Source organism: Orbicella franksi, chromosome 1 (genome assembly GCF_964199315.1).
Source record: "Orbicella franksi chromosome 1, jaOrbFran1.1, whole genome shotgun sequence".
Taxonomy (NCBI): domain Eukaryota; kingdom Metazoa; phylum Cnidaria; class Anthozoa; order Scleractinia; family Merulinidae; genus Orbicella; species Orbicella franksi.
Window position 1 is genome coordinate 32,039,657 of NC_138145.1, and position 20,276 is coordinate 32,059,932.

Here is a 20,276-nt window from a genome sequence, read left to right on the forward strand (position 1 = left end):
CGAATCTGGTTCGAGTTACTGTAGTAAGTCATCTTAACCCCTCTCCGACAGCCTCGTTAAACTTCTTTCCTTCTCGATCTGCCAACTTGGTGACCTCCAAGCCAGACAAATGAGGATAGCTCTCTCTGTCGCACCAGTCTATCATGTGCCTCTGGAGCCTATAGTACAAAGGGGAGACAAGACGTAACTCCAAGTCAAATATCTTCACATGCAACGGTTTTTCGCCTTCTTCGAGTCTAGCCAAAATACTAGAAGCCAGATTCAATTGCTGTTTCAGATCTTCAAGGATCTCTTTCACGTCTCTCTCATCCAAAATCCTATGAGTCATCACCGCGTCAAGAGCAAGTCGAGAATGATTTGCCGCGTCAAACGGGCTCCTTTTATACCCGCGCCGCGGATCCACTTTTCACTCCGTACTTTCACGGATCACGCGCCCCTTCAGATCCCACCAATCGGAACGAAGACCGTCACATGATCCCATCACACCACACGTCTACGATTGGTCGTAAAAACGTCCATAAAGTCGAACCACGCATTCCATCACGAGTCACTTTTCAGCAGTCGTCATGGATTCACACGTCGAACCCGACAGGAAAAAGAGAAAATCGTCCAAAAAGAAGGAGGCGCGTAAGAAACTGAAACTGCTCCTACCCAAGAGAGTGGAAGGAGAAGGTAAACTACAATCCACCTTAGATAGATGGTTATTCAAAAAACCTCGTACCAGACTACGTTTCAACGAACGCGTCCTCTTCAAAGAGATCACACCGGACTCTGTCAGTTGGACCACCGTCCCTCTCAAAGGCTTCTCGCAGCCGTGGAGCGTCTTTTCGATCAAACGCCAAGAAGTCAAAAGCCGAATGAAAAGCAACCATTACAAGCGAAGGCAAAGACTGACCCCAAAAAACGCGCGAAAAACCACCCACATCCTAGAAACCATGCTACGGGAAAACACCTTGTTGGGATACTAACTCAATCTCTATCTTCCTCGTATAGACTCAAAGCTACCTGCCATTCAAGGCGGATGCCTGACCGTGATAAGAGAATCGCCTCCTCGAACCATGCAAGACCTGGAACCCGTAGGACTCGACAAATTCAAGAAAGACGACCTCGTAGAATTACCACCTGAAGTGGACGACCAAGGAGAATTCACCGAAGTACAAGTGTTGCAGGAATTCGACCCCGATCAGTTCCTGAACCAACTGAAAACCCAAGATCCCACCTGCCCGCGTTGCATGGTACCCATGGAATTTGGAAGAGTGAAAACCCCCGAAGGTGGTACCTGGTGGGAGTATTACCGATGCCCCTCTTCCAGATTCTACACCAAGTGTTATGTGACCTGTGGCGCCAAAGAGGTGAGCGCCTACCTGAGACGCGTCGAAGAACAGACCCACCCCTGCTACAGGAACATCGACCCAGCCCGTTTCCGATGTCTATGCAACAAGTCCCTGGTCTTAGCCACCTCCCACTCCCAGTCCAACCCAGACAGGCTCTATCTCAAGTGTCCCAAGCGTAACTGCAAGTTCTTCCAATGGATCGACGAATACCCGCGCGGAGTCGCCCAAGACATACTGATTCATGGACAGAACCCAAACTAAGAAAAGAGACACACAGTTTTTCGTAAAAAACACACTGACATTTTATTTTTTCTTATTTACACGTTGGGTAATCTATCGTTCGCATCGATCATCGCTCGCATTGTCACCTGATTACATTTGTTAAATGTGTTGTAATAAAAGTTGATGACACTGACATAACGTCTCACCGTATTCTTTTGTCTCTTAGTCCACGTGGACTGAAACGGTTCGAAACCGTAGCACAAGATAAGTCTGTGAAACGTGATCCTGTCCACAGGCGGCTTAACCTTCACGTCCCACACCAGGTTCCTTCTAATGGCCAGGATCGAGTTAAACAACGTTCTGCTGAAACACTTCTCGATGCTAAGGTACTTGTGCCGGGTTCGTGTCCAGTTCTCTCTCTGCTCATCCATAAAGAACAGGATTTGGTGCAACATCACTTCCAGCTGACTAGAGTCTTTAAACCTTGTCAGCCAACGTCGGCCCGCCAACAAATGCCGGATGGGAAAATTCATGGCCTCATAGAATCGGGTCCAGGACTCGTCCATTCGGTCAATGGCTTCCTCGTAAGTGACCTCGGGCTTTCTCGGTCTGAAATCGTTTTGAATTTGTATCTCCCTCAAGGCCATGGTAGCGCTCAATACAAGTTAAAAACTCAGAGTGACGAGCGGACGACGCTGATTCGCTTTATGCAGATCCGTCCAACCAATCACAGATCAAGACGAAGTCACGTGTTACCGCAGACCCAGGGGATAGGGGGTATCCCCCTACCACACCCACTCACGGTCGGAGACTGGACACCGTTATACCGTGCGTATAAAACAAACGAGTCGGACCGTTCACTTTCACTCTGAGTTTTCAGTGAATAAAACTTGTATGAGCGCCCATTACAGAAGACTGTGGATACTATCGCTGCTGTGGCTTCTCAAAGTACCAAGTGAGTATGGAAGTATTAGAGCATTGTCATTCCGAGTTGAACGCCATTAGAAAGCGAGTGCGAGAGCTGATGAAGGACAGAGAAGAGACCCCCTTGTACAGGGAATTTTTAGATATCGTCGGGGTGGCCCTGGACCAACTAGATCTTTTGTTCCTGGAAGAGAGGTTGGGGGTCGCTGACGAGGACGATATTAACGATTTAGTCCTCCACGTAGACTGGGCCCGCAACACTTACCGTCGACTATTTCAATTTTAGACATGGAACCAGACCCCCATTGTTATGTATGGAAGCAAACCAGACCGTGCTGCCGCCTACCGCTCCTAGAGTTGGGTAAACGTGGGACCCACGACAAATTCGTACGCACACTCACGGGACCGTTGAGAGAAGCCTGGGGACTAGGGTGTGTCTGGGAAACCTGCTGCAATGCCATCTATGGCATGTATCCCAATTATGAGACCTCCCGTTACGAAGCCGTCTTCCTGGGGAACCATTATGAAGAAGCCCTGTCACGTGTCAAGCATGTGAAATCTTTTTATGAAGACAAAATGGGCGCCAGTCATCAGGACTGTGCACACGTCCCACCCTGTAATATCAAGTGGAATGACCAATAAAAAGTTGTTTTTGTTCTATTTTTCAGACTCCATGTCATTTCCTAACCCAAAATGTATATGGTGTAAGGAAGGATACACTAACAAATACGGACTCCAAAACTATTTTCTCACCGCGTGTTGCGACCAATTCTTTCACGGAACCTGTAAAGCCCTCCACACCTGGTGGTTGAAACCCTCCCAAAGACCCTGCCCTCATTGTAAAACCGTGAATTTCGGACTTCCTCACGATGACATCCCAAAAAACAAGTCCTAAAGAGGTAAGCGCTTCGATGGTCTAATGGTTAAGACGTTGAGTTGTGGCCTCAAAGACCCAGGTTCGATTCCTGGTCGGGGCATTAAAAATTTTTTCTTTTTTCCATAGAGACCCCTGGCCTGTAAAATCTATTTGGACGAACCCCACCCCGACGAAGATGTCATGCTCCTCTTCCTCACCCAACATTTTCCCTACCCATGGTACATGAGAAGAGACCTCTCCAAGGTCTGGCCCTTCGGACGCGTTTTCGAATCCTCCTCAGGCTTTCACGGAGAATTTCTCACCCCACAAACCATGATGCTATCCCTCGTGCACCTGGGAACCAATGACGTGCAAGCACTCAAGATGATGCAAAAAATCACACAACAAACCATGTACATTCTCTCGCTAAAGGATCTTTATTAGTTACAAGCATCATTAAAAAATGTTTTTTCACTCCTCTGGTGACGTCATCTTTTCGATAAATGCTCGGTACACCAACTCTTCTCTGTTGTCCCAAGCGCTCTTCCACTCTTTCCATCCGGCATCAAAACTCGCCGGCAACCTCTCCAAACACACAGGTCCCTTTTTATCCAGAGATTCGTCCTCCAGCATCTTCCTTGACATGGCCTGTCTGAACTTGATCACCTCATCCGCCAGCTTCGTCATCTCTTTCTTCAGGAGGTTATCCGTACTGTCCCTAACGGAGATTTTCATAATCTTTCCAAGAAGACTATCCTTCACGGCATCCAACACTCTCGCTGCAAACTCCTCTCTCGGAATGTCAGCCGGCAACGCCCCCGCAGGAATACTAATCACCTCCACCTTCGTCTTGCTCTCCTCTGAAGCCATCTTCTTGTCACCGATCTCGAAAACAATAATGCCAGCCACACAAACTCACCACCTTTTTATTCGCACACGAACCTCGATTTCATGTTGCCCTATTTGCGCATGCGCGAGCTGTGACGTCACGGGCGCCATGTTTTGCTACCAAAGGGGCCATCTTGGATTTTCAATTTTAAGAGAATGTATGGGAAAAACTTGGTCACGTGGTATCATCCCTGGCTCCTGATTGGTTACGGCCCCAACGGGCGCTATTTACTACTTGCGCTCAAATGGGTTCCTTTGACAACGAAAACATATCACATGTCACACACAAAGATCGCAATTTGCATTCAGATAAGCGAACAAACTCTATGAGGCGAGTGAAACTGTAGTCGCTAAAAGTGATAATTCTCCTCTACTAATTTACTTTTCAACGGTATTGGGTTGTAGGCGAATCGACTTCAGTGTAGGCGAAACATCTCAGAACGTGTAGGCGAATCGACTTGTAGGCGAATCATCCTGTAGGCGAAACGACCGACATTCCCGAAAATATATTTTTAACGACCAAAACAACGGCAACTACCACATAAAGTGCTTCGTAGCAACCAGTACGCCACTACAAGTCAAAATATCTCGTCGTGCAGCTTTGCTACACCACCACACAACAGCCGTTCGCAGGACAACTATCTACACCAAAACAAAACGATCTGACCTGAACTTCAGCTGACTTTGGTCGTGGTTCGAATCCCACTTCTGACACCAAATGTAACGCGCGCGGGCGACAACAACTTCCAGTCAAGGAGTCCAACAGCCAACGGTTTAATTACTCGACTCTGAACGTTTAGCTTACTTGTACATGGCAAGTCTACTAACACACACAGGCCACTACATAACGTGAGTCCCTTATATACCCTGTATTACGAGTACATTGCGCATCCCGTACTTGCCATATAACCGTCTCTTAGTCTTAGAACTCTTGCGAGTATACATTCAGATACAACCGTTATACATCTTAGCACGCGCATCATAGCTCGTGCAATCACTATATCAATTTCATTACAATATAAACAATCAATAGGCAAAGTTTCACAAAAATCTCAGTGCAGACTTTATTTCAGTGGAATGACCATAAGGACATTATGCTGTCTGCAGGATGGTCAAATGAGAGGACTTTTCAACAATTTTACCACTAGCCCTCCGAGTCTGAGTTTAATTTTGGGCAAGAGATTTTAAGGACATTGGCGCAGAAATAAGAGAATTTCACGGATGTGGTGTAGTTGTTAGACTTTCACTTCATCTAGTTGTATGTATTCACAAGAGATACATATATATTTTATATTTGGCATTGATAAAGACATTGCTGGTATTTTGGTATCCCTCGGTTTAGAATTTTCATCTTCAGTTTTCCATTTTTTCTACAACGTAGAAATTTCAAAGGACTTCGTGGTCATTGGAAGAGAGTTCCTTCAAAGATCAGTGCTCGCACAACAATCTTCGCGTTATCTTGAAATTAACATCATTGGTATTTGATTTGATGTAATAAACATTAATATTCTACCGTATTGCCCGTGCCAATCTATTGATTAGCTATGCCTCAGTGACAGCTCTAAAATCTGGTACCACTCCGTAACGACCTATGACTGATCACGAAATAGGATTAAAGATTAAACAAGACTTACCTGCAAGTTGAAGTTTGATATGGATTCTATGAGTCATCAGCCGGGAGTGTAGGAGTTTACGCCCTCCCTGTGTCCATCCTTGCGTTGTACCCTTCCCTAGTATCTTTTATGCCATTGAGGTCATTATCTCCTCTCGTAAGAAATCGAGGTTAAATAAAGGTAATCTCACTCCTTAAAGCCTCCTGGTATACGAATGTTAGAATGAGTCCCTAGGAGCGAGACTCCTACTCTAAAGCCTGAGTTGACGCATGCGCTACACTCTCTCTCGTACAACTCCTACACTCCCGGCTGATGATTCATAGAATCCATATCAAACTTCAACTTGCAGGTAAGTCTCGTTTAATCTTCAATTTTTGCTCGAATGTTTAGTTTAGCTTTGAACAAACTGTCCAGTTTGAGAAAAATCTGGATACTTTCCATCAACCAATCAAATGTCACGATAAATAAAAGAACCGAGAATTGGTCAATCAGGTTGCAGCTATTATCACTGCTATCAAACGTCAGCGAGCGATTGTAGCCCACTAAGGTTTATGTTTTGATGATGGCGGAATTTCCCGACTTTTCTCTCCACCTTTTTGACGTCTCAAACTTTCACATGGAGTCTTCAGCTAGATTTCCAGAGATGGATGCTACTTATTTACTCGAGATAAGGGAGGATAATCAGGACAAGAACACTCAAAGAAGCGCAAAAACCTGGGTTAAAGTGTTTGACCCCTCGCGTACTGAGGTAAGCGAAGTGAGAAAGCTTGAGGAGATTCCCGAAGACGAGCTGTTTTTGGATGCTATATAATTAATAAATTCTATCATGTCTATTGCTCGTTTTTAGTGCAGAGTGCACTATTGGGATGGTTATGGGTGGGCTGCCTGCCGCTAAGGCACTATGGCGCTCTGGCGCTATTGCCCTATGGCGCTAAGGTTTAAACTTTAATGTTTGTTTAATTAATTAATTTCAATTAATTAATTAGTCTAGAGGCATGGAAGTGTTGGGGTTGGGGTGGGAAAGGTACATGTGTACTCTACGTAAAACACGTTCCATCGCCGTCAGTATGGACTTTAAGCAACGACAACGCGGACGGCGACGGGAACGCCATAAGATCGGGGAAAAGCCAAAAGGTCCACTGCGCATGACTGGCGGGAAACAAGTTGACGTTCTGCGTTCGGGCCCGACGTGAGTGAAGCTCATTTCGCGTTGTCTGAAAACGTGAGTTTTCGCTTTCGTTTCCTCTGCTGTGTCAACGCTAAATAACCCGTCTCACTAATTTCGAGGAACTTTAATGCTTGTCTTCTCTTGTTATGTGAGATATTTCATTTTAAAGAAACGTCGAGAAATCTGAAGCGAACTCAAGCCAGTCGGCGAACATGTGAGTACCGTGAAATATCTTTTTGAAAGCTTATGTAAATAAAGACAACTTACACGAATTTCAATCGAAATTTTTCCTTTCAAGAAGTACTCAAATGTCAAATGGCTCATTATGGGGAAATTCTAACACATTTAGAAGGGTAGACACCATTAAAACTTGCGTAACTGTTTCCATTTTCAGTCGTAAGATCAGTGGTTTACTTAGATCTTTATCAGTCGGCACACGGATTTGTCCCGCCAGTCTGATTAAACATCTGCTAATAATAAGTTCATTTACTTCATTGTACAGCTCAGCGAGAAGGGGCAAGTTGCGTTTGTGGAAGCGAAATTCGGACCGGCACTCGTCGTTGAGGAGATTCCCGGTTGGTCGAGATCGTACAAGAGTAGAAGTTCGTCATCGTTTAACACACCTTTATCGTCATTATCAAGATGTTGATTGCGAACTTCTTTCAATGAAGTCATCCTAGTTCATCCTGATAAACAGAGGACGAATAATGTCAATAAGCTTGACAGTGCGGAAACCGCGGTTTCCGACGGTGCTGCTTAATGTTTTTGAATTCCCGCCACAACGGCTTTCTCTCCCTAGCCTTCTCACAGGTTTCGGCGTCCCCGTCGCCGTCCGCGTTCCCGCTGCTCAAAGTCCCTAGTTAGGTGTGAACATCGCAAGCTATATATTTGTTTCAGGTAACCCCTTGCTCTCCTTGTGGTACCATTCTCTTTAGAATAAACTAATTTGCTCTAAACGCATGTGTAGATTAGTTAGCGTTCGTGGCTTCTATATTAGGTGGAGGATACATTACATACGAAATCACGCACAAATGTTGAGTGGTTTTCCTTATGGTAGAACTCAACATGTAAGACGCATGCGTTCTAGCATCGTTAGTGTTATACACTATCTTTCCACGCGGTATTTTATATGTCATGTCATATGACCAAGGACGGCAGTTATTTTTCAGGTAGCGCCAATTGTCCCTTTTTATTGCAAAAGTGAAACGTTACTGTGGCTGCGTAGCTTTTAAACGCAGGTCGGTTCAACAAATATCATCTGCTGTTTTCAATCTACAATAGTGTGCTTGTCAGGGTCCAAATGTATTGCTTCTCCTTAGCGGCTTGTTTATTCCTTGCCTTAACCCTTTGAATACCAACCACGCATATATGCGTAATTAATGGTCGTGCTCTTTGTACCACTTGTGACGTCATCAATTTAAATGTCATCAGATATTCTTGATAAGCAGATAGTAGTGCTAGGCTAGCCCTTTCCGCACAATGGTCAGGTTTAGATATCGACGACATTCCGACGTCGCAAATCGAAAAACAAGGTTATCAGTTTTGGTGCAGAAACGGTGGTAAAATGGTCCACAACGCCTATGATTGATCAAGGTCCATTTCTAGGCTTCGCCCGTAGTTAACATCCAACTTTTCACTGCAGCCAGAAAGAACATACAATGCAAAAGGTAGCCAGTGTAAAAGGGCAGAGAAAAACAGAAAGGAAAGGGCCAACAAACGAAATTGAGAACGGTTAATGGCAAAAAAAAAATTTGGCTTATGCGCATGCCCGTAATTGAAGTTTTGCTCAATTTTGTACCTAATCCTCGAAAAATCTCTCCTTTTAGTTAAAAAAAACCCGCTTTTTTAGCAAAACTTAGGCTTATTTAGCGTCATGGCAGCTAAAAAACCTGACTAAACGGTTAAAAACGGTATTTTTTGGCGAACGTTTGGTATTCAAAGGGTTAATTGTGTCTGTCAGAGAGACAAAAAGTTCCCAAGTTAGTGGCTCTAATACTCCGCAAATTGTACATTTGTAACAAAAGAAAACAGCGCTACTTGGCCGATATGAGTGAGTCTCCACAAAGACTGATTAAATTAATTTGCATCAGTTGCCACGGAGTCTGCGGCAGACTCCGTGGCAACTGATGCAAATTAATTTAATCAGTCTTGGTGGAGACTCACTCATATCGGCCAAGTAGCGCTGTTTATCTTCAATACTTTTCGTTGAAACGCTTCTCAGCCATCAATATCGTTGTGTGTTAATTTTGAATTGCTTTATTGTTAACAACAAAGGTGGCAACAGAAAAAGAAAGTGGTATTTCGTCACTATCTGATAATTAAATTAGTTCTTGTTCATCGGTGAAAATTTCCATTTTTAGTAAAACAACATCGTTTCTGTTCCGTTTCTTCATCACTACATCAGATATTTAACTTTCTTTCATTTATCTCCAAAAAACAAGCACATCTTCCATGTGTTTTGGAGAAGACAACGGTTTCATATTACACGCCTTTGCGAGGAAAACAAAAGTATCAAGTTACAAAGTTGGCGTGAAGAGCTAAATTGTCACGTTTGCTGCATCAACGTATCATTGAATTTTTAAAAATGAAAGAAAATCAACGTAAAACACCAGTAGTAATTTGTACGTAATTTTTGGACCTTGAATGAAAATACAACCTTGAAACATACACACTGCTAAGGGGAAAAGCCCTAGCAGACTACCAAGGTAGACACAAACCGGAAGTGAACCGAGCAGGGGTGAGTACGTGTGGGACTACCGTGCCAGAGCTATCAATTGCAGCCTGCACTATCTGAGATCGTCTCACTAGTCTGGAAATAGAGTTTTCGAGGATTATAACAAGATTTTTACCGAGAGCTAGAAGTCCTAGAAGACATATTTCTTTTACCAGTGTCTAAGGGTATTATAGGATTAAACCATTTAGGTTTACAAGTAGACGTGTAATGGCCATAGACTAGGACTTCAATTGATCGCAGTCAGCAAGGTTGTTCTTGGTCACAGAAAAAAGCAAAGCTCGTACAAAAGTTGAAGCCATCTCGTTTCAGAAGAAGAATAGTACGAATAGTGCGAATAGTCTCGAATAGTGGCGAACTGTCTCGGATAGTGGGGAATAGCGGCAAATCGTGAGTGTAGCTTCCCCAGGGGGGGGGGTACTCCCAGAAAAGTTGGGTGGGGGTGTGCAGCCCACTTCCAAAACCCTTACCCTATTTATGACCAAAATCTGCGATATTCCCTATCCTATTTATGACCTCACCAAATATTCGATACCCTATTTAAGACCTGCCGACCATGAAATCAATACCCTGTTTCAGACCTGCGTTATAATAAGTTCCCTAGTTCAGATCAATGTTAAATTACCGTAAACATAATTTGAGAATGGCTTTTGTTAATTTACTATTCGGTAATGATCAAAAAGTGGCTTCTTCTTAAAACATACCCATATCAAGGCTAGAGTGCAAAAACCATACCATATTTATGATCAAAATGGCCAAAATAGGCTAAAATCGATACCCTATCTATGACCGAAACGGATGAAAAACCATACTCTTTGGGGCAGCACATACCTATATAGCTCATATAAGGGAGTACCCCCCCCCCGGCTGTAGCTTGGGCTAAACCTAACACCAATTGAAAAGGGTAGGGGGGTGGGGTAGCGAAAACTAACTGACGAAGAATGCGAACGAACGAACTACAGGTAATTATGCATGGCATAACTAACAACGTCATTATAGTCTACCCTGGATAAAAATAAAGACTCTGCGAGTAGCTTACGGACATCAAAAGGCGCAAAGTTCTTAAGAGTCCTAAGCACACTTACTATTTCCTGAAAATAGCGACACCCAGAAATTAGCGAGCATGAAGCGGTAACCCACGTGGCAGCAACACAAATTTACTGAAACGAAGAATTTCATCTCATGTTTGAAGACTGTCTGTCTGTTTCAACTAACAATGGGCGACAAAAGCGTTGAGCCACTTGGCAGTAAAATTCGATTTTCGAACGTCTTGGAAACATTTCCTCTCCCCCCCCCCTAAATACATCGGAAGAAGTAGTTAACTGTACATCAGTCCTATCTACATATCGACAATTACCGATAACAACTCCTGCTATAGCCAAATCCGATATCCGCATGTAAATAATATTGTCTGAAATGTGTTACAATTTGTTTTCAATTTTCTCAACACGATTCATCATGAATTAAGGACAGTGTTTTTGCATTCACATCATTTTTGGGAATTACAGTTGCTAATGAAAGCAAATCTACGGTAAAAAATGAAGCTTTAATTTTACTGCATGCTTTGTCAAGTAACGAGGCGAGTAAACGTGACACCTGCGATACGGATAAACACACTAGCAGAGTGAATTTCCCGTCATCAGCTAATGTTTACGCATGTAAAAGTTCCATATACTTTTTTCTTCTATCCAAAATCTATTACATATGCTTAGCTTTCCAACAATACAAATTACAATTCTCACAAAAAATCTTATGTAATGATAAGGAATGTCGTCAATTTCACATTTCACGTCGAAGACGTCGATTTCACTTCGCATCTTACATGTAAAGTCACTGCGTATTTCACAAGAGTCCACGTAGTCCATAAGTGTAAAGAAGCCTGGCAAACACGTACGAGCACGGGCAAAAAGTATCCAAATTTTATAAGTAAAAACACAGACTTGTGAGGTGGAAAGCATTCGCCCGATTTAAACACACCATTGAAAACTTGTCAGTTTCCGTGATACCAGAACTCCCTCCGCATTGAACCGCCAGTAAAATAAAAATGGAGACAAATCAGATCAAAAGCATTATACTGGGGATTTATTTAAGCCACCAATTCAATTCTGAGAGCAATGTACAATTAAAAATAAACTTCCTCTTCCGCTAACTGCATCCATTGTAATTGTACTGCAAAATGTACCTTCCATCTTGGTGACCTACTCCGGCTGTTCTCGGCAACAAACACATTCTCTTTGCGTCGGCATGGTTGCACATCTCTCACAAGTACACCACAGAGCATTTTCCAACCAATCGTTCCATTCAATTTGATTATTATCATTCCCGGAATAACTAGCACGTTCTCGCTTCAAGCGCAGCCATACTAAAGCTCAAACGAACAAAGACATTCTCGGACGGAATGACGTCACGGATACGCGGCCTGGCCTTCAAGATCCTTTCAAAATGGCGGCTCACGGTGTCGAACTTCTCACTTCTTTTTCATTAGGATCGCATCCACTTCAGAAGGTAAAACAACGGTGAGTAACTCAACTCAATGTGAACTTTTTATTGGTGATGGAAAAAAATACACGGTTTTTGGAGTGACCTACTCCTTTAAAGAGATTTGGCAACCCTAATTACCGCACAGAAAATTAATTTGTTGTTAACCGTAAAAAATGTAAATGAAAGCCCTAAGTACAAGTGCTTCATGTGCTCATCGCTATGTTCAGCTAATGAGAGAATATATATTTTCTCGAAATGTCAAATTGTAAGCGTCAATCAAGGGCTAAACGCTTCCTACAGATTGTAATCAGGAGGAAAAAGCGGCATTCAGAACTCGCTGTCAACAAATCGAGCGAAGCTACTTGATATCCTGGTTCCTGTATTAAGTTAAAATAGATATCTTCCCTCTCGACAATAATTTTTTGAGTTGAAAGCTTCTAATAATTAGCTTGAACTTTGAAGAGTCTTCAGCTACATAGAAAGCTCGTTCAAGCGTCGTCGGTATTTTTCGGCGTCCCTAAACAACAGCCGGAAATCTGTATGTTCATTTGTGACATCTCCCACGACGGGATACAAAGATAAAAACCATTCTCTGATTGGACAAGTTTCAAAGGGCGAATTTGGCGCGAAAACGTTCTTGAAAATGGAACGGAAGCGGTGATTGGCTAATTTCGTGAAAGGAATGTTGTTCGGATGTGAGCAGCCGTTTCTTTGGGGGGGAGCGTTGCGTGACATCCCAAAAAAACGGCTGCGGAGGAGACTAAAGACTTCCAGACTTTTACCCAGTTATTTGTGCTTTGTAAGGTGTTTTTGTTCATAGCATGCTCCTTCAAACTCTTTATTAAAATATCGTCACTTTCCCTTGAGCTGCCCGCCATTTTGTTTTGTTGGGCTTTCGCGACTTTCCTGTCAGTCAATTTAATTTCAACTTTTTGCACTCAATTTCAACTTTCTGCACTGGTTGGGATTAATTGACGTGCTCTCAGCCAATCAGCATGGTGAAATTTTTGCAGGTATATTTATTAACATCTGAAAAGCCTCATTTGCTATACCGGGAATACGAATATGGTATGTACTGTTTCGAAAAAAGTGAAATTTGCTTCAAATAACGGTTTCCAATTACTTCTTGGCGTATTATTAAACTTTGCACCTTAGAAAGATTGCTCAGCGAAATTGAAGTTGAGTACGCGGGCGCATAATTTTTGCAATAAACCGTTTATGTCCTTTTAGTCTTCTAAGGAATTTAATTACCATTTGCATCAAAATGTTCCTTCACAACTTTGGAAAAAAACAAACACACAAAAAAAATCGCCATTTCGTAGACGATTGTAGCATTTGCATTGGTGTTCAAGTAGAATTCTACTGAAGTTTTTTAGCTTTACAATGATGCACACGGAAGATTTTCCCGGAGGACACCCTGAAAGGTCTACTGTAACCCCGTTGATCCAATTTAAGGGGGTATGGTACCCTAAAATATGGCGATGTTCATGAAAAATTCAATTTCTTGGAAATACAAGACTTAAGACCCTCGAGGACTTGTCAAAAACATTTTGAAACGATCTTGCCGAATTTCCTTCCAGATGAGTGTGAAATTTAAGGAAAGTACACAGTGGTATAAGTTTTTTCACGTGGCAACGGCCATAGCAACGACTCTTTACTATAAGAACGTGACCAAAAATATAGATTATTTTTCACTTATATGAACGAAACTATTTAGAAAAAAACTTTTAAGACATGCACAACTCGATTGGTATAATTATTTGTGAAAAGCTTTGCCTCAAATTGCCATCACAGGCTCATTCATTTCCCTTATGACAAGGAATATTTCCCACAACTACGGTAACTTTTTACAAAATAGAACAACCATTGCACCCCCTCCCCCGAGATCCAATCTGCATCCCTCCCACTACTAGTGGCTCTTTAAACGCTTAATACTTCGTGTAAGAAACTTAAAGTGCATTTTTCTCAAAAGTTTACTTTTGTACCGACTGACTCCGCGCCAACATTTCTACTTTGCAAGGTTTTTAAGTAGAATTCCCGAAACTTGGGCTGATCAAAGACCAATAGTGTCGCGATGTCATAAACCAAAAAAGTCGTAACATTTTAAGGTCTGTCACGTGACGTGAGATGATTTGTCCACTGGGTGTGGTAAAAAATAAGGTTATTTCCAAATAAAGCTGTAAAAAGCACCGAAAATAAGAGTTAACTGTCAAAACTTAGGTTCATTGCACAGAACAAAACAGAAACTTACATGATATGTTTATTCGACAGTCAAATCTTGTTTTGTAAAAGAGCAGGAAGTGTTGGCGTCAATACTATAAAACACTACTTCAAAAGGCTGTGGCTGGTTTCCATAGCAACCATTTTGAGTAAAACTCTAGAAATTTAATTTCTCTTCTTGAGTGCAATAGCACACAATTGATCTTTCTTCACCATATTTAAACAAACTTTTTGGTCCATATTGAGGGTACCATACCACCTTAAGTGGACCTTTGCTTGGAACCATTGCTTTACTTTTACTGACTTTACGACGATGAGCCGCGTTCCCCCCCGGTCTCACCTGAACAGACTGGGTTTGAGAAATAGACACACATGACGTAGTAGCCTCGATGTCAATATATCGATTGAGGAAGTTCGATTATGCCACGTATCGAAAGCTTATTAACGTGTAAGTGACAGAATAATGTCTTCTAAATAGCTGTTTTAGTGGTCAAAGGACATCATTTAAGTCTGGCGATCGGTAGCTTGACATGCAGCATTCGAACAACTGAATGTTTGCGGCAGTTGGCGATTCCAAGAGTGCTGTTAAGCGCTAAAAGAAGGAAACTTGGTTTGCGACTGTGTCAGGCCAAAACAGAGCAGGTCTAAAAGCAGGTCACTTCAAGGGCACAAAAAAGGTATTTTGGCGAGTTACATGACAAGTAGTAGGTACCGGGCCTATGAAAGTATGAATGTTTTGACCTGGTTTTAGACTTATAAAATGTCTTGACTTGGCGGGAAGGTGCATTCCGTGTCACAACAGTATAGTTACCCATAATGCATTGCAAGATGTATGTGAAAATAAAGGCTGCTGTTAGCCAGGAACCAGAACAAGCAAAGTCAAGACTATAGCATATTTGAGGAAACGAATGACCCCTTGAATTGCTCTGTCTAAAAGCTTTTCCCGGGATTGAGATAATTATCACAAACAATGCAAAATAGCGACCTACACGAACTCGTTGGCGAGGTGATTTTCGACGTAGCAAAATTCTGAACTTCGAAATTCTGTAGGTTTCTCAGAGTTGAAAATAGCCGAAGGGTTTTCTGCCCATGGAGAAAACAAGGAAAAGACAAAATAACGAACAAATTTTAAACCAAGGTAGCCGGGTTGATGATTAGAATTAACGCTACCGGACTATAGTAATTCTAGGAGTTGAGATTGTGGACTGGACTTGGAAATCCGGATCATCACTTTTTCTGCCTTATTTGGTTCACCTTCTGGATGTTTAAATGTGAGTTTCTATAGTTCATTGTGCTTAAACAGTGACCCAAAATCAGTTCCAGAGTGAAATTCTTATTCTAAACCATCTTTCTGGCAGATAAGTTTGCGCAAACGTACAGAAACTGGTGTTTGAGGCTATCCCAAGACCCCCAGCAGAGAACATACATGTTTCCAAAAGCCCATTTTATCAAAAAAGAAAACTACTGTGCTAGTTAGAATAAGTTATATTTTATCATATCAGGGGTATAAATTGATGTTCAGTGTCGGATGGCACGTTTCGTGGTCATGACGTCACAAAACACATTTTTGTAAATAACCCAGTTTGTAAAAGAACTTTTACGCCAATTTGCTGTCGACGTGTTGCTTAGGTAAAGGAAATGTTGATAATATGATACAACATTAACTAACCCGTTTTTAAAAGATTTTATGAATACTTTAATATTGTCACGTGACCTATTTCCTAACATTGCACGGATTTAATGCAGAATAGGAGAACTTTAACACGCTATAAAAAAGGTCTTTGTAAAAGAAATTGAAAAATTACTAGTCTTACTCACCATCAGTTGTTTTCTCCGCTCAAACAGGGTACAAAGTTTTGAAATAACAACTAGTCACGTGACCAGGCAAAGGAGCGTAAACTCTATTGGTGTTACTCAACAATGTGAAACTATTTCGGGTGCAGCTTTTTAGGCTAAATGATCATATATTTATCACTTTATTAGTGAAATGAAGACTTGTTATCGCGTTCAAGCACTCAGCATCTTATGCCTGTAGTTTTTCTAATGAATTTATAAACAAATAGAACTGTTTCGTTCTCGAAGTGTAAAATCCTATGTTTGGCTACCTTAAATGACGTCACTACTTCTAGCTGCCATTTCTCAACTAAGGCAAACATTTTTTATTGCTACTTACCGAAAAAAACGTCACGCGCTTTTATTTTTTCATTTAAAACAAACATATATTTCCATTTCTCAACTGATATGCTGACCCTAACCCTAACCCTAACCCTCGCTCTAACCCTAGCCCTAGCCCTCGCCCTAACCCTAAGCCTAGCCCTAAAACCTAACCCTAACCCTAAGCCTAAGCCTAACCCTAGCCCTTGCCCTAAGCCTAACCCTAAAAGCTAACCCTAACACGAAGTGAGGTAGCCCTTACCCTAACCGTACCCCTAAACCTGACCCAATTTTTTCATCTATTTTGTAAAAAGCTTCCGTAGTTGTAGGAAATGTTCCCTTTCATAAGGGAAATGAATGAGCCTGTAATGGTAAATCAGGTCATAATGGGTGCCTTATTTGCCTCACAAGGTCATTAAGTGTCTCCAGCAATGATATTCCTAGACAAAGGGCTAAATTTCCCTTCATTTTATGAAATATTGAGGAATTTAATACTCATTACGCAATAACTCAGTGGGGGCAGTATAGCAATCACGTGATAGTCATAAATCACAAGAGAGCTTTGTTTTACTTAAAATAATATATAGTGAATTTGGCATGGCATTTGCCATTTGGAATTTGTTCTGTGATAGACTAGTGCAAACCCGAAGACCCTACAAACACTCAAAATGTCCACTTAAATGCAGAATAGGCAAAATTTAAAACACGCTATAAAAAGGTCTTTGTAAAAGAAATTGAAAAATTACTAGTCTTACTCACTATCAGTTGTTTTTGCCGCTCAAACAGGCTACAAAGTTTTGAAATAATAACTAGTCACGTGACCAGGCAATGGAGCGTAAACTCTATTGGTGTTGCTCAACAATGTGAAACTATTTCGGGTGTAGCTTTTTAGGCTAAATGATCATATATTTATCACTTTATTAGTGAAATGAAGACTTGTTATCGCGTTCAAGCACCCAGCATCTTATGCCTGTAGTTTTTCTAACGAATTGAAGGGGTGAGTGCAAAACCATGCTAAGTGACGATTTGGGTGAAAAAAAAACATTTTCGCGAAAGGGCTTGAATTTTTGCATGTGGTCTTCAGTGTAATAGAAAAACGCGACCCTGTATTTTTGTCGCTGGTTTTTGCTTCGTTTTCGAGTTATAACGTATGCAAAAATACTTGGCTTTTCCTAGCCATGTCTTTAGGAGTTTATTTGTTGAACAGCAAACAGGCAGACTGTTTATAGTGTATGAAGTCAAAATCAAATCTCACAGCATATATAGAGCGGAAATCTAGGAACAGATTGTTTACGTCGGTTATTGTGACGTGAATCGATCGAGCGTCAAACGAAATTCATCGAACAAAAAAGAGATGTGCCGCATTAGAGCTCTGTCAACTAATATCTTAAGCATTGTTTTAAAGTACCTTGTATGCCTGCCTGGCGGTTGAGAGGCATCATAAAGTCTCGATAAACCCGTAAGTCATCAGCACGTTTTAAAGAATCAAAATGTGTTCTGAAACTTCGAAGGCAGCTGATATACCGTAATCGTGTTATCGGCGTTCAAAGTCAGATCGAGCCAGGCAGCAAAGTCCAAGAGCAGTTCTTGCCCGAGAAAAATACCCCCTGGTGAGTCGTGGCCCATTTGCCAAGCGTTGCTAGCGTCAAAGTTTGGAAAGCGAGAACTGGTTTTAGAGTGATAAAATTTGTCTTGTATCGACCGCGCACGAGGTGTAAAGACCCTTCCCGGCATGCATTGCGATCACGTTCTGCGGACGTTTCTCGAACTGGTAACTAGATTGTTTAAACATAATATATAGATTTAGGCCAGCCTAAAAGCGTAGCTCCTGGACCGGGTTGTTCAAAGCCCGATTAAGCTAAATCCGAAAAAGGTAGAATTTTGATTTGAGTTTTGTAACTTTGCGGTGAGGTTACTGTATATTGTTTGGCCTTCTGTTTTGAGCTTTAATAATCACTATATACACAACAAAACAGCAAAACACATTTGTATAGAAGAAAAAGTTATAATTCGATTAACTTTTAATCCTGGGTTAGCGTAAACCGGCTTCCGAGCAATCCTGCCCTGTTTCCAACAAGCTAACCCAATATAAGCCCGCGATCCAATCGATAACCAGCGCTTGGTCAGCGGTCAACTTCAAGAAAACACGTGACCTCGAGGAGCTGTAAACTTGAGCCCGCGATATGGTCACGTGATACTGGTCAGTGGATACCTTGTTTTGACAGGTGTCAGTTGATCATAACATGGATGTTTAATATCAACGAAGTACACGGTAAACCAAGGCTGCATGTCTCTGTCAACCTATTATTTGGAGTATGGCCGTCATGTTGGGCAACTTCGCCGCCGCCGCCGCCGTCGTCGTCGTCGTGCGTACGCGCCCACGAGCAATACCGCTAGCCATGATAACCATCAGAAAATCAACTCATGGGTTTCCTTTTCTTTCCGATATGAGTATGGGGCTCCGCTTGGCGGTCCTTCGGGCCGCCGGAGCTCCGCTAAGAATGGCCAACAAGTAGCGATCGATTGTAACATAGATCTGTGATCCAGGTTGCGTTGATTTTATTTCAAATCGGCATGATTTGTAGTGTTTTGAGCTTCTGGGATCAGCGGACATGCAGATGTATGGAGACCCGTACGTTGCGGAGAAGGGTTAATCTGTTAATCTGTCAGCCCTATTTATAGCGCGTTTTCACGTGAAATCAAAAACAGAGCTTATAAGTTGCGTGAAATTACCATTTTGCTGTTTTGTAAGTGAAACTAGCATCCTTGCCGTCAAGCGTTAACGTGAAATCAACATTTTAACCTATTTAGACCTGAAATTAACATCATTGAGCTTATGCGCTGCGTGAAATTGACATTTTGTGGTTTCTAAGTGAAACCAACATCCTTGCCGTCAAGCGTTAACGTGAAATCAACATTTTATCCTATTTAGACCTGAAATCAACATCATTGAGCGTATGCGCTACGTGACATTGACATTTTGCTGGTTTCTAAGTGAAACCAACATCCTTGCCGTCACGCGTTAACGTGAAATCAACATTTTAACCTATTTAGACCTGAAATCAACATCATTGAGCGTATGCGCTGCGTGAAATTGACATTTTGTTGGTTTCTAAGTGAAATCAACCTCCTTGCCGTCACGCGTTAACGTCAAATCAACATTTTAACCTATTTAGACCTGAAATCAACATCATTGAGCTTATGCGTTGCGTGAAATTGACATTTTGCTCGTTTCTAAGAGAAATCAACCTCCTTGCTGTCACGCGTTAACGTGAAATCAACATTAAAACCTTTTTTGACCTAAAATCAACATTTTTGAGCTTATACGTTGCGTGAAATTGACATTTTGCTGCTTTCTAAGTGAAATCAAAGTCCTTGCGGACGCGGCGGGCCGATCCTTTGTTATGATAAACCGAGGCGAGACTTCGACTTATAACAAAGGCTTGGCTTGGCTATTATAATAAAGGACCGGCTCTGTTTATCATAACAAAGGCCCGGCTTCGTTTATTTGAAGACCTCGGCGGGAAAAGGGCGCTAGGTATTTTAATCAAAAGTGAACTTTGTCGAATACGCTCCAAATTTCGCATGCAGTTTTGTTTAGGTATGTTTAACAATGTCCCGTAGTTTTTCCGCTAAGCTTCGCTTCGTTTTCGAGATATTGCGTATGCAGAAAAACCACTCCGTT

General features: G+C 42.0%; 1 non-coding gene across 1 annotated transcript; it reads left to right on the top strand.

Moving 5' to 3' along the window:
• The first annotated feature begins 3,385 nt into the window (after window positions 1–3,385).
• Trnah-gug (transfer RNA histidin (anticodon GUG)) lies at window positions 3,386–3,457 on the top strand. The gene has a single exon. It is a non-coding gene; the product is annotated as a tRNA-His (tRNA).
• Window positions 3,458–20,276: the final 16,819 nt, after the last annotated feature.